Source organism: Microtus pennsylvanicus, unplaced genomic scaffold, assembly GCF_037038515.1.
Source record: "Microtus pennsylvanicus isolate mMicPen1 unplaced genomic scaffold, mMicPen1.hap1 Scaffold_344, whole genome shotgun sequence".
Taxonomy (NCBI): Eukaryota; Metazoa; Chordata; class Mammalia; order Rodentia; family Cricetidae; genus Microtus; species Microtus pennsylvanicus.
In genome coordinates this window covers 10,881-21,543 of record NW_027460968.1, presented here as the reverse complement: position 1 = coordinate 21,543, position 10,663 = coordinate 10,881, and the positions used below count along the sequence as shown (strand labels likewise).

Here is a 10,663-nt window from a genome sequence, read left to right as displayed (position 1 = left end):
TTGTATTCTATTGATTATGCTTGTTTCTGTAGACTCTGCTCGTTGACCTAGATTATCCATATCCGGCTGGTCCTCACTTTGTATTTTCTTCCTTGCCTTCATTTCAGTTTTCAATTCTTGAACTGTTTCCATTACCTGTTTGATCGTTTTTTCTTGGTTTCCCAGGGTATCATGTACATATTTACTCATTTCTTCAAACTTTTTGTTATACTTCTCATCCATTTCTATAAGTGCATTTTTTACATGTTGTTTAAGGGACTCCATTGCCTTCATAAAGTCAATTTTTTCCACTTCTTCTATGTTAGGTTGTTCAAATACTTCTGTTGTAAGATCCTTGGGTTCTGGTGTTTTCATGTTGTTTTTCAGATTATGGGGTGAGTTCTTGCTTTGGCGTCTGCCCATCTCCTCCTATTAATCCTATCTAATGGGTCTTTTAAAAACCGGATCAGGCTTCCCTGCTGGCCCAGGGCTCGGCTTACAAACTGCCCTTGCTCTGTTTCCTGGTTCCTGCCACAGGCCAAGAACCCTCTCACCCCTCCGAAGGGTCTTCAGGACAGGACCAGGCTCCCTGTTTGCCAGTGACCTGGCCAACCAAAGGCCTACCTCTTTGATTTGATTGTAGTAGGGCGATCTGCTCTCCTTATTGCACGCCTGACCCTGCCGCTTGAGTCTGCCGCCGTGCTGGTCTCCCAAAGCCTCTTCCTGAATGCGGTGCAGCTCTGCCGCGTCTGGCCGCCGTGCTGCTCCCTCTGTCCATGATTCACTTCCCAGAGACTCAGAACCGGGTGGCTCGCACCAACACCTCTACAAACTGCTACCCTCATCTGCTGTGGGATGAAGGCACAGCTGGACATTTTGGAAGCTCTATTTGCCAAGACCCGGTACCCAGACATCTTCATGCAGGAAGAGGTGGCACTGAAAATCAACTTGCCCAAGTCAAGGGTACAGGTGGTTTAAGAACCAAAGAGCTAAGTACTGCCAACAACAGCAGCAACAACAGAATGGAGGTCAAAATAAAGTGAGACCTGCCAAAAAGAAGACCCCTCCAGCTCGGGTAGTGACTTCTGAGAGTGAAACCAGTGGCCAGTTCACTCCCTCCTCTAGTACCTCAGTCCCAACCATTGCCAGCAGCGGTGCTCCTGTGCCTCCATCTCCCCACTGTCCACCTCCTCCTCCTGCATGCAAAGGTCCTATCCTATGACCTACACTCATGCTTCAGGTTATAGTCAAGGATATGCTGGCTCAACTTCCTACTTTGGGAGCATGGAGTGTGGATCTTATTTGACCCCTATGCATTACCAGTTCCTGGACCGGGGGCCACACTCAGTCCCATGGGTACCAATGCAGTTACCAACCATCTCAATCAGTCCCCAGCTTCTCTTCCCACCAAGGGATATGGAGCTTCAAGCTTGGGTTTTAACTCAACCACTGATTGCTTGGATTATAAAGACCAAACTGCCTCCTGGAAGCTTAACTTCAATGCTGACTGCTTGGATTATAAAGACCAGACATCCTCGTGGAAATTCCAGGTTTTGTGAAGACCTGTAGAACCTACTTTTGTGGGTGATTTTTAAATATGCTAGGCTGGACATTCCAGTTTTAGCCAGGCATTGGTTAAAAGAGTTAGACGGGATGATGCTCAGACTCCTGATCAAAGTTCCCGAGAGGCATAGAAGGAAAAATGAAGGGCCTTAGAGGAGCCTATCAAATAGCAACCTGAAATGGACAAACCAACCATGAGATTCTGCCATAGGTCTAGACCTTTGGTTTTCTGGTTCGCAAATGATTGTTCAAATATATTCTAGTCACATGCAACCAAACACCACTCAAAATAGAAATCAATCCCAACCCTTCAAAGCATAGGTTTTAGCCAATCCTTGGTTGAATCTCAGAAATGGACAGTGTCCCAGACTCATTCACGGTTCATGACCAACTGGCAGCTGGACCTGAAAACCTTTTCAGGCTGTGTGAATTGTGTGACTGATTGTCCTAGATGCACTACTTTATTAAAAAAAAATAATGTTCATAAGGAGTCAATATGTAGTTTAAGAGACAATCAGTGTGTGTCTTATAGAAATGGTACATCTGTGGTTTTTAATCTGTGCTAGACTTCAAAACTGTGATCTCCTGTTATTGTATGCAACCTTGAACTCCACCTATGCAGGGGTTATAATTGTAAGCAAAATTCAGAGCAACTGAATACTGTTCTAGAAAGATTACCTTTGGCTGGAGGTGAGCTGCCCTGCTGTCTCTGGTCAAGGATCGAAGAGAAGCAAAAGGACCCTGATTCATCTGTAATTTAACGTTGGTAAGCCTGGCAGCAGAAAACATCGATCAATTGTTCTGACCGTGATGAATTTTAAACCGAGATCATTGTCATTTATGCTTGCTGATGTTAACTGGAAGTTATATATGCATAAACCCTTTCACCCTGGATTTGGCAGATATGTATAATTATATTAAAATGGTTGTAGTACCAAAAAAAATTCTCAAAGAATTGTTACAAAGTAATTTTTATTATTGAGTTCATTTTCATATTTTAAGAGTTCTTTAGATATTCTGAATATTAATGTTTCCTATGTGTTTGGCAAATATTTTTCCTTGAATCAGATTTTCACTTGGTGGATTGCACCTTTTGATATGAAGAAATTTTACATATTTTATAGACAAATTTATTTTTCTTTCATTGACTATGCTTTTGGTATCAGAGCAAGAAATTATCATCAAATATAATGTCATTGGCATTTTCTTATGTTTTTAAAAAAATTAATAGTTCTATCTTTTATTTGTCTTTGAACTATTTTGAGTTAATATTTGTATGAGATAATGACTTTTTTCTCTCTTTTAAATGTTTAGATCCAATTTTTTCCTAGCAACATTTTAAATTAAAATACAATTATATTACTTCTTCCCCTTTTACTGCCTCTAGTCCCTTCCAACTACTCTCCCTCAAAATCCTTCTATTCCCCCTCAAGTTGATAGTTTTTATTTGATTTTATTTGTTACCTACACACACATACACACACACACACGCACAAATATATGTATATATACAACTGCTCAAACTCTTTTGTTGTTTGTGTATATATGGTTCAGGACTCCCCTTCAGGACAGCCGATAAGGTGCGCCATTCTTGGATGAGGCTAATTCTTTTTCTCCCAGAAGTCAATAGTTGTTTTTGTTTTGTTTTGTTTTTGCCTAGGAATGAGTCCCCATAAAAATTTCCCCTTAACATGTCCTGATCTTGCTATTGTTCTGGTCTTGTTTATACAGACAATTCTAGGGAAGACTGTTTCGCAGCAGACTTCCTAGTATTCTGACTAGTGACACCCTCTGACTCATAGATGCAGAACTGACTGAGATTGGGCTCCCCACAACCTCTTGATCACTCAGACACACACAAACACACACGCACATGTACACACATGTTGTGGGAAATTTGTACACTGTGTGAACATATAGTGTGCTGCAATTGGTTTAGTAAAGAACTGAATGGCCAATAGCTAGGCAAGAGGTATAGGCAGAGAAAGGAAGAGGAATCAAGGGGCAGAAGAAGCCAGGAGACATGGAGAGGAAACAGAAGGTGCAAGGTGGAAGAGAGCTAACAGCATGTAATAGAACATAGATTAATATAAGTGGGTTAATATAAGTTATAAAAGCGAGTTAGAAACAAGCCTAAGCTATATGCCAAGCTTTCATAATTAACAAGAATTATGAGGGTCAGAGAAAGACTTGTTACACACACTCATTTTTTTTTCTTTTTGAGACAGGGTCTCTACATATCTCTGACTGGAAAACATTATTTAGACCAGGTTGGCCTCGTTCTCACAAAGATCTGCCTGCCTCTGTCTCCTGAGCACTGGTATTAAAGGTGTGTGCCATTACAATGGCCATTGCATTTCAAATATTTGGATTCCTAACATACATACATACATACATCTTCCATTTGTAAAGAGATTTCTTTGATGAGGAATGGTGACACCACTTCCCTGTGGGTATAAGGATAAAATGAAATGTACTAACAAAGTGGTAAAAGTAGATTCTTTCCTAAGGTCTATGACTTCACTAGCCTTTCTGAACCTTGCTAGATTTCCAGCACCAGACATGATTTCCTTGCTGTGGAGAAGAACTTTTAGTCCAACTAGACAACTAGTGATTGCCGCAGACAGGTGACTGATTTTTTTTTTTAAATCAGAGTATTGTTGGCGTTTTAGTTGGATGTCACTGCATTTTCTGGACTCTATACTATTCCACGAACCGGTGTGACTGTCTTTACTCCAGAATCACATTGCTCTGATAACTACACTGTGTAGTAATTTTTGGGAATCTGAATACATAAAACTTCTAATTTTGTTGTGTCTTGATATTTTGTCTATTCAGGGTTTCTTGAGATTTCACATGAATTTGAGATGGACATTTCTATATTTGCAGAATCATCTTTGGGGTTGTGACAGAGTGTACCAGACCTGTGAGTAATTTTGGACACTTTTGACATGTTAATGACAATGAGTTTTCCAGGTTATATATGGATGTCTTTCCCTCTTTTGTGTTTTGTTTAATTTATTTCACTGTTATTTTATAGGTTTCAGTGTCTTTCATTTACTTTCCCAGTAAAGTTTGTTCCTAAATATTTGATTCTTTTCAGTGATATGGGAATTGTTTCTTAACTTCACCTCTGGATTGTTCATCTTTAGTACATAGAAACACACACTGCAGTTGTAATCGTAACCCTAGGGAAACTGAGGCAGGAAGAGTGCAACAGCAGCAGCATGGGCTATGTATTTTCCAGGCCACCTGTGCGACCCAGCAAAATCTTTATTAAAAAACAAAATTGTGATACTTGTTGAAACTACTTCGTTTTTGTTTATGATTTTTGTTTGGGTTTTTTTCCTCTGCATTTAACTAAAGGTGTAATTTATCTTTTTAAAATGTCAACTTTTTATTTCATTTACACAAAATTTTTAATCTGCTACTTACTGCCACTCTGTTATTGTTCTTTTTTTCCTACAAGACTTACATTTTGTTCTTTTTCTCTCAATTTTCTTCTTCTTTGATGTCCAGTCTTTGATTATTTGCTTGTGATCTTTTGCCTCTTCTCCTTTTTCCCTCCTCTCCTGTCCCCTTTCCTCTCCCTTCCCCTCCTCCTCATCTTTCCCTTCCCTTTTTCTGAGACAAGATCTTACCATGCACTCTAGACTGTCCCCAGCCTTGCAGTTTTCTTGCCTCAGCTTCATTTTTCTTCCTTTTTTAAAAGCAGGTGTTCCTTTAGCACAAATTCCCCTCTTAGAACTTCTTCCCTGTTGTTTTGAGATAGTGTCTTACTACCATGGTTCAGACTGGAGTCAGAATTGTGATCATTTTGCCTTAGTCTGTCTAGTGCTGAGATGGTTGATACGTGTTTAAAATTATTTTGTTTTGATTCCCACCGGATTTGATGGGTTTTGTTTCTATTCCACTTATTTCTTAAGTTTTAAATTGTTGGCCACTCAGAAGCATATTCCTTGATGCCTGCACATTTGATAGTTTTTTTTTACAATTCTCAAATTTTGTACCATTGTGATCAGAAGATATATTTGAAATGAATTTGATCTCTTTAAATGTGTTGATTGCTTTTTGGCCTTATATTGCTCCGTTCTGGAGAATGTTTCATGTGCACTTAGGAAGAACATGTGTTTTTCTGCTTTGGTGGAATATTCTATAAATGTCTGTTACATAGTATTAGGGTACAATTTATATTTATATACGGTTTCTTTGTTTATGTCTGGATACTATTTCGATTGCCGATAGGAGGATGTTGGAGTTCCCTACTATCTTACTTAATTTTCTATTGTTGTGATAAAGCATTTCTACCAAAAGCAACTTGGGGAGAAAAGGGTTTATTTAACATTATAGCCTACAACCTTCATGAAGAAAAGTCAGGGTAAGAACTCAGGACAGAAACCTAGACACAGGAACCTGAGCAGAGGCAGCAGAAGAATGCTGCTTTCTAATTTGCTCCCCATGGCTTGCTCAGTTTGCTTTCTTGTACACTTCAGCACACCTGCCCAGCAACAGCACCACACTATGGACTAGGCTTTTCTAATCAATCACCAATCAAGAAAACGCCCTCACAAGCTTGCCTACAAGCCAGTCTGATGGGACATTTTCTCATTTGAGGTTCCTTCTCAAGATTGTGTCAAGTTGGGAAAAAATGGACCATTACATGCACTGTTACAACCTGTGCCTTCCTTTAGATCTAACATTCCTTGTGAATACTTGGATCCTCTAACATTAAGTGATACATGCTTATCATTGTTAAATTTATTAATTATTGTTGCATTCTCTATTCTTAATGAATCGACACCTTTACAGTTACATGACGATATTTTCCCACTCTTTAACAAAGTATGTGTAAAATGTAAAGTATGATTCATCAGATATAAGTCTTCAAATTCAATTTTGGTTCTCATTTGCATGGAATATCTTTTTTTCATGCCTTTACCTTTAGTTTATGTGTATTTTCAAGCAAAATCACTCTCTTCAGACAATATAGTTAGTCCTTTTAGCTGATTTTGTTTCTTTTAGGTAGAGGTTGCTGTTACTCTCAGAACCTACTACTGACTTTTTGACCATAGTTTTTTGTCAGTTTTGTATCTCCTTTCTTCCTGATTTCCTTTTTTTGTCACTTGTCTCTGTGGTTTTGTGGCCTGGGGAAGTGCTAAGATGTTTCCTCTCTCATTTGTTTATCTGCTGTAATTACTTTGTTTTTTACTGTGCAACTCACATTTGAAGATCTTGTAGTTGTAGTATACGTTTAATCTGGTCATAGTTTAGCATTGGCTGCATTCAAATATTATAGAATTATCTACATATAAATCACTTTATATGTTAGTTTACATCTTTTTATACGTGTACTACTATACAACTTGTGTCTATAACTAACTAGTGATCATTTTGACTTGTATTCTTCATACTAGAAATTTGAAAGTTTTGCATTCTGACATTATGATAATGTGATTTGTGAGTCTTCTGAATTGATTATGATTTTATCCCACTGTCTCAATTAAACTGAAGTGTTTTGGCAGATGTTAACTATTTGTTGATATTAGGGAGTTCTAGAATTCCTATTTAACGTCACTGGTGTGCTTATTCATACTTTGTTGCCAATCTTTTAATTGCTGTACATTTATTTTTATTTTTAATTCATACTTATAAATTTTGGAGAATTTTCAAAGAAAAGCACAAAGAAGTCCTATATATCTTCTGTTTAGTACCCTGAGTATCAAATAGTATTCTATATGACTACAGTATACATCAAATCCAGAACACTGCTATAGATGTAACTGTTAGATCCATGGCCTTCCATATTACATTTTAGAGAGCCTCAGCAGTCTGGGAGCACCCCTTGTAGCCTCCTTTCCCTCCAGACACTGCTAGGAATCACTAATAGGTCACTTGCTGCTCTCAGAAAGAGCTGAATCCACACACATCCACACACACACTCACCATCTGGGAATCAGTGACAAAGACTGCGGACACTTAGCATAGACCACACATTAACTGAGCCTTGTGATGTAGGCCCTCCCCATCCCCTGGAAACTTAAGAATGGGTATATCTGTCTGCTGAGACTGAAGCCTCTTCCTTCAGACACACACTATATGTCAAAAAGATTCATCTCAGCTCTTTTCTCTCCAACCTACTGACTTTTTCCTTTTCCTCTCCCTCCCTGAAAATCTAACAGTAACCCACAGAACTTTCCTAAGACTTTTCCAGTTATACTTGCAGTTATTTTGATTATTTGTGTGTTTATCTGTATGAATGTATCAAGGACATCTTTGTTGATTTTCATAGTTACAAGTAGGATATTCAATCATATTGTTAGACTAAAGATGCAAGATTCCCAGTATTTATTCTGTCCTAATCATACCACACCCTCCACACCCATTCCTTAGTCCTTAAGTTAATTTCTATTTGTGATGTATGCCTTTTCACAAACACTTTACAAATAGAGTCATATGCTAGGCATTTCCCCTTATCTAGTGTAATTTTTTAAGGTTTGTTCATATCTATAGTTTTTCCATTTTCCTTGAAGAACATGCCAGCTATTTAACCCACTGTGGGCATCTAGGTGGTTTTCAGGTTTTAATTGTTATGAATAAAACTGCTATAAAAGTGCATGAAAGATGTTGTTTAAAGACAAATTTTCATTTCTTTGGTTAAGATACACATGTTAGATTGTAGGCTAAGTCTGTTTTGCCTTTGTTTTGTTTTTCTTTGGATGTTTTGAGATAAATATCCCTGTGTAGCTGGCCTTAAAACTCCTCCACCTCCTGTTCTGTCTCCACTGCACTACACAGCTTGCTCCAGCCATAGGATCGCCACATCACTTTCCTGAATGCACCAGTTTAGGTCACCACCTCATTGTGGTCTAGGTTCTCGGTGATTGTGATTTGTAGGCTTGTTTTCTCTGCTTTATATTTAAAAACCACTTATGAGTGAGTACATGTGATTGTTGTCTTTCTGAGTCTGGGTTGCCTCACTCAAAATAATGTTTTTTAGCTCCATCCATTTTCCTGCAAATTTCAAGATGTCATTATTTTTTTCTCTGTGTAGTACTCCATTGTGTAAATGTACCACATTTTCCATATCCACTCTTCAGTCAAGGAGCATTTAGGTTGTTTCCAGGTTCTGGATATTACAAACAATGCTGCTGTGAACATAGTTGATCACGTGTCCTTGTGGTACTATTGAGCATCCTTTGGGTATATACCCAAAAGTAGTATTGCTGGGTCTTGAGGAAGGTTGTTTCCTAATTTTCTGAGAAATTGCCACGCTGAAATCCAAAGGGGTTGTACCAGCTTGCATTCCCACCAGCAATGCAGGAGTGTTCCCTTTACCCCACAACCTTTCCAGCATAAGTTGTCATCAGTGTTTTTGATCTCGGTCATTCTTACCAGTTTAAGATGGAATCTCAGGGTTGTTTTAATTTGCATTTCTCTGATGGCTAAGGATGTTGAGCATTTCCTTAAGCCTCTTGCAGCCATTTTAGATTTATCTGTTGAGAGTTCTCTGTTTAGGTCTGTACTCCATTTTTATAGGATTATTTGTTCTTCTGATGACCAATTTCTTGAGTTCTTTGCATATTTTGGAGATCAGACCTCTGTTTGATGTGAAGTTGGAGAAGATCTTTCTCCATTCTGTAGGCTGCCAGTTTATCTTGTTGACTGTGTCCTTTGCTTTACAGAAGCTTTTCAGTTTTAGGAAGTGCCATTTATTAATTGTTTCTCTCAGTGTCTGCGCTGCTATGTTATATTTAGGAAGTGGTCTCCTGTGCCAATGCGTTCAAGTGTACTTCCCACTTTCTCTTCTATGAGGTTCAGTTTGGCTGGCTTTATGTTGTGGTCTTTGATCCATTTAGACTTGAGTTTTGTGCATGGTGATAGATATGGGTCTATTTTCATTCTTCTACATGTTGATATCCAGTTATGCCAGCACCACTTGTTAAATATGCTTTTTTTCCATTGATTATTTCTGGCTTCTTTGTCAAAAATTGGGTGTTTGTAGGTGTAAGGATTAATATCCAGGTCTTCAGTTTGGTTCCATTCATTCTCCTATCTGTTTTCATGGCAATACCAGGCTGTTTTCAGTACTGTTTCTCTGTAGTAGAGTTTGAAGTCAGGGGTTGTGATGCCTCCAGCAGTTCTTTTATTATACAAGATTGTTTTGGCTATCCTGTTTTGTTTCCTTTTCCAAATGAAGCTGAGTACCATTCTTTCAAGTTCTACAAAGAATTTTTCTGGGATTTTGATGGGTATTACATTGAATCTGTAGATTTCTTTTGGTAAGATTGCCATTTTTACTATGTTAATTCTACCATTTCTTTCTTCAGAGACTTAAAGTTCTTGTCATACAAGTCTTACATTGTCATACTTTGTTTGGTTAGAATTACTCCAAGATATTTTATGCTATTTGTGGTTTTTGTGAAGGGTGATGTTTCCCTGATTTCTTTCTCAGCCAATTTATCATGTGTACAAAGGAGGGTTACTGATTCTTTTGAGTTAATCTTGTATTCTACTACACTACTGAAAGTGTTTATGAGTTATGGAAGTTCTTTGGTAGAAATTTGGGGTCATTTATGTAAACTATCATATCATCAGCAAACGGTGAGAGTTTTACTTCCTCTTTTCTGATTTGTATCTCCTTGATCTCCTTTTGTTGTCTTATTGCTTTAGCTAGGACCTTAAAAACTATATTGAATAGATATGGAGAGAGTGCATTACCTTGTCTTGTTTTTTATTTCAGTGGGATCACTTTGAGTTTCTCTCCATTTAGCTTGATGTTGGCTGTTGGCTTGCTGTATATTTCCTTTATTATCTTTAGGTATATTCCTTGTATCCCTACTCTCTCCAAGACCTTTATCATGAATAAGTGTTGTATTTTGTTTAAGGCTTTTTTGGCATTTAATGAGATGATTATGTGTTTTTTATTTTTCAGCTTGTTTATATGGTGGATTATGTTGACAGACTTTTGAATGTTGAACTATCCCTGCATCTCTGAGATGAAGCTGACTTGATCATGGTGGTTGATGGTTCTGATGCGTTCTTGGATTCAATTTGCCAGTATTTTACTGAGTATTTTTCATCAATGTTCATGAGTGAGATTGATTTGTAATTCTCTTTCTTA

The 10,663-nt window shown here is 37.9% G+C and overlaps 1 pseudogene; it reads left to right on the top strand.

Annotated features, from left to right (window-relative positions):
* The first annotated feature begins 834 nt into the window (after nt 1-834).
* On the top strand, nt 835-1,538 carry LOC142842253 (homeobox protein OTX2 pseudogene; annotated as a pseudogene).
* Nucleotides 1,539-10,663: the final 9,125 nt, after the last annotated feature.